The sequence below is a fragment of the Nicotiana tabacum genome, chromosome 6, assembly GCF_000715075.1.
Source record: "Nicotiana tabacum cultivar K326 chromosome 6, ASM71507v2, whole genome shotgun sequence".
Lineage (NCBI taxonomy): Eukaryota > Viridiplantae > Streptophyta > Magnoliopsida > Solanales > Solanaceae > Nicotiana > Nicotiana tabacum.
Window position 1 is genome coordinate 85,816,680 of NC_134085.1, and position 4,799 is coordinate 85,821,478.

Genomic DNA, 4,799 nt, shown 5'->3' on the forward strand with positions numbered 1-4,799 from the left:
TGAGGATTTTGGCCAGTAGTGGAAATTTTGATATCGGGGTCAGAATGGAATTCCGAAAGTTAGAGTAGGTTCATATTGTCATTTTTGACTTGTGTAGAAAATATAAGGTCATTCGAATATGATTTGAAAGGTTTCGGCGTCGTTTTGAAATTTGAAAGTTTAGAAGTTCTTTGGCTTGAATCCAAGGGCAATTTGGTGTTTTGATGTTGTTTTGAGTGATTCGAAGGCTCGACTAAGTTGGAATGATTTTATAAAATGTGTTGGTGTATTTGGTTGAGATCCCAAGGGCATTGGGTGAGTTCCGGGTGGTGAACGGATCAAGTTTGAAGTTTGGAGAATGGCTGAAGTTTGGAACTCAGGTGTCATAACCGCACATGCGGAGAGGGAGCCGCAGGTGCGAGCCGCAGAAGCGGGAATTTAATCGTAGGGGCGATAGGAAGAAGAGTTGGCAGAGTCTGCAGGTGTGAGGGGCTAACCGTACCTGCGATGGTCGCATAAGCGGAAGAGAGGACGCAGGTGCAAGGCTGAACCGCAAACGCATGAGGATTTCCGCACCTGCGTGAGCTGATATGCGGTCTCGAGGCTGCAAGAACGAGACCCGAATTTTAAGTGAAGTTCCGCACCAGCGATAATTTTGCCACAGGAGCGGCATCATAGAAGAGACAATTGGACTACAGATGCAGTGACGCTGGGCAGAAAGTATAAATAGCACACTTCGTGAATTTTGGTTCATTTATACCACTTTCAAGTCAGTTTTTGGTGCTTTCGGAGGGGTTTTTAAGGGAGATTCAAGGGGTTTTTAGTGAGGTAAGTTACTTGAGCTCTAGTACTCCTATCTATGGTATTTTCCCGTTGTTTTAACAATTAATTAGTGGAAATTAAGGGTAAAAATGAGGGGTTAGGGCTTGGGATTTTGGAAAGTTTGATTTGAGGACTTGAGGGACGAAATGGAGTCGGATTTTGAAAAATTTTGTATGTATGGACTCGTTAGTGGATGGGCTTTCTAGTTTTGTATTTTTTATCAGATTTCGAAATGTGGGCCCGGGGCAGGGTTTGAGCCGATTTCAGGTTCTTGGTATAATTTGGCAGTTTTTGTTGTGGAAATTATTCCTTTACCATATATTGATGGTATTGTACTGATTGTAAATAGATTCGGAGCATTTGGAGACCGAGTCGGGGGGCAAGAGCATCGCGGAGTAGAGATTTGATCTGTTTGAGATAAATAACGATTGTAAATCTAGTCTTGAGGGTATGAAACCCCGGATTTTATGCCATATGACTATTTTGAGATGACACACATACTAGGTGACGGGCGTGTGAGCGTGCACCCTTGAGGATTGTGACTTGGTCCGTTCTGTATCTACTGTAAAGTTGAATATTTTGTTGAAACTAAATACTTCTCACTTGTTTTAGAAAGAATTTCCATAAATCATGCTGGATGCCATGTTTAGGTCGTATGCCAGTGTTGTTTGGACCCTTAGAGGTCTTTTCTTGCTATCCTCTCATTGTTTCCGATTGGAAATTTATACTTAGTCATGTTTTTACTTATTTAATTCATAACTCAGTCTCTATTTCTCTACATTTGATGCATCATATAAATATTATTTGGGCTGAAAACTTTGTTATTCTGAGAGCCCGAGAGGCTGGAGAGGTTTATGACTGAGTGAGGCCGAGAGCCTGATTTGTGAGGATACTTATGGGATCGGGTTGCACGCCGCATCATGTTTTACCGATTCGTGACTGAGTGAGGCCGAGGGCTTGATTAATTTATGCCCTGATTGGCTTGTTATAGCGCTTGTACTGAAGGAGACCCTCCAGAGTCTACACACCCCCCAGTGAGCGCAGATACATATTGAGTGCGAGTGCCGAGTGCCGAGTGCTGAGTAACTTGGAGGCATGAGTGATGGTGAGGTTTGCCCGATGGGCTGTATATGAGTGATGTTTGCCCGAGGGGTTGTTTATGATTTTTTCATTTTCGCTCACCTTTGCATTGAGCCTTTGATTGAAGACTGTTGAAAGATATCTTAAAATGATTTTTCTAAAACTGGATTTAAACAAGTTAATTTTATTCAAACTATGGTTTTAAAAGCGTGCCATATTTTAGTGAGTTTCTGTAATATGAACTTTATTTGCATTACTGCTCGTCACTACTTCTCAGCCTTTATTTACTGTTGTTACTTATTGAGTTGACGTACTCACGTTACTTCCTGCACCTTGTATGCAGATCCAGGTGTATCTAGAAACGGTAGCGGCTGTTGAATATTCCAGTTGTAGATTTTTTCTGAGATAGCAAGGTAGCTGCCTGGCGATTATAACCCTGCTCTTCTCTCTCTTATATTCCTTTAGTTGTATTTAGTTTTTTTCCGGACTATATTAGTCTCGATATTGTTAGACAAATACTCTTTTACCTGGTGCCTGGCCGTAGGGGTCTAGGGTGAGGCTTTTGGAGCCGTTCATAAACCAACCTTGATGAGAGAACTGGACTTTCACAACCCACTCCATTAGAATAAAAGAATATTATTTTAACTTTACTAATAGTTCATTATTGGCAGTTTGGAAAGTGAAGGCATAATTTCTTCCCAGTTGTCTGTCAATGATTAATGAGATTGATGCTTTTCCTGTTTATTGATATAGAAAAATAAAAGATATTATCCAATTAATTCGTTGTGTTTGGAAACTGTAGCGATTAGCTGGTCTTGCCAATTAAATGCAGACTTGGTATCACATGTTGCCTCTGACCTTTTGTCCTATATACTTTCATATTTGAAATGCAGCCTTGATCGATAACTTGGCTATACAATCAGATTGATTGATAACTTGGCCATACATGAATGCAGTTTATCCTTCTACTTTTATGGATCCTAAAACTTATGAAGGACACAGACTTCTCTACGTCTATAAATACCAGTCTCTTCGGTTGTCACATTTTGTATAATGGTCGTATCCGAGTTAAGCTTGCACGCACCTCTTTCTGATTTCATTTTTCTGTAATTCTATGTATTTCAGTGTGCATTTCACTGTGCATCTTTTGTAAAAAGATTGTTTTGGTTCTTTTTCACAGTGCATTTCACTGCCTTGCTTCTTTTGTTCTTCTTTCACTTAGTTGCTGCTGCATATATTTTGCTTGCTGCTGTTGTTATTTTATCTTCTTTATCTGTTTGTTTTTTGTCGTCACTGTTTCAATGTTCTTCCATTTCTCTTATAATGTGTTTAATTTATAATTTTCAAGTCCTACTTGTAAGTTGTTATTTGATGTGTTTTTTTGTTTGCAGAAAATGTCTAAAACTAACATTAAGAATCAGAAAAAGTTGAAGAATCCTCAAACTGCTGGAAAAAGAAGTTTTGCTTGAGTTCGCTCTAAGTTGGTGAGTAACTAGCAAATCATGGCAAAAGATTTTCAATTTTAGCTTTTGTTTAGTTCATGGTAGATCACTAGGAATGCTAACTCACTTTTATGTAACTAGGAAAACAACGAGGAAACTTTGGATCCTTTATCAGCAAAGAAAGTCTTTGTAGCTACAAGAAAAAGAAAAGCTGACGATCATAGAAGTCCTCGGATGAAGATACAACTAGTAAAATTGTGCGAATTATATTTAACTATTGTTATATCGAGATCAATATTTGTTTCTATTTGTTTAATTTTTATTTACTTGAATTACATTTTTTTTAATTTTCTTTATAGGCCGAAATGGAGGAAATTAAAGAACAACAAAACGAAAATGGCAATGAGTCCGTAGAGGCATTTGCATCTGTCATGGGACATGAAAATCCGGGACGTCTGAGATTGTATGGGCGGGAGGTTACAAGAACTTCTTTGAGAGAGAATGTAGGATGTTTTTTACCCTCTTCAAATGATTCATTGGGAGAAGCTTCATCTGTTCAGCAAACAACATTGCAACAAATCCGTCGTCCATCTACTAGAACCAACATAGAAGACCAATTCATTCCAGGTATTAAATCATTGATAATTTAATAATTTTTGTGAGATCTACTGTCTTAGGTTGGTACTTCATATGTTGCACTTAATTATTTAAATGAGGTTGCGACTGGAGTAACTGTTACTTGAGCAGGTTGAATAATTTAGTTGTGATGTTGTTTTGTGATGTAATAGTGTTCGAAGATGTTAAGGTAGATTGTTGCTTAAAAAATAATAGTTAGGAGAGTTGTTTGATATGGTTTGTCTATCGTTGATTCTGGTTTGTTGTATGTCGTTAAAGAAATTAAATATCATTGTAACAGAGGGGAGAGTCGAAAATTATTCTTTTGTATAACATAATATTTTTTTGAGTAGGTTAAAATTTTTGGGATAGTCGTATTTATAAAGAAAACTCTGCCGAAAATTTTAAAAATTTAGAGATTTATAAAATTTTTGAGTTATCAAATTGGTCATTCAACACTTTGTTATTCAATTATCTTAAAATTTTCTTTGTTTAATTATTTCTGATTGAATTTTGTAAGTGCATCGATGGATGAAAGCAGGGATAAAGACCTTATTTGAGTTTTGTTGATCATTGTTAGACTTTCTATTTTGACCTTTGAATTGTTGATCAAACAATGTATTCATATTTTTGTTATAGATAATGCGAGTTAGATATTTTAATCTCATTTCGTGATTTATATAAGTTATAGTGTATAAAATTTCTTTGCTTAGGAAAATATTCCTCATTTTGCTTCCATAAATATTAGAAATTACAATAATGAACTGTTGCAATATACAATATAACCGTTCCAACAATAGCAACCCTCCAATAACCATTGCAATATGTTATAAAAAGATATAGATAATTGTTCCAATATAT

The 4,799-nt window shown here is 36.7% G+C and overlaps 1 long non-coding RNA gene across 1 annotated transcript; it reads left to right on the forward strand.

Moving 5' to 3' along the window:
- The first annotated feature begins 2,788 nt into the window (after positions 1-2,788).
- LOC107788793 (uncharacterized) lies at positions 2,789-4,227 on the forward strand. The gene is made up of 3 exons (XR_001648706.2): positions 2,789-3,365; positions 3,465-3,580; positions 3,683-4,227. It is a non-coding gene; the product is annotated as an uncharacterized LOC107788793 (long non-coding RNA).
- Positions 4,228-4,799: the final 572 nt, after the last annotated feature.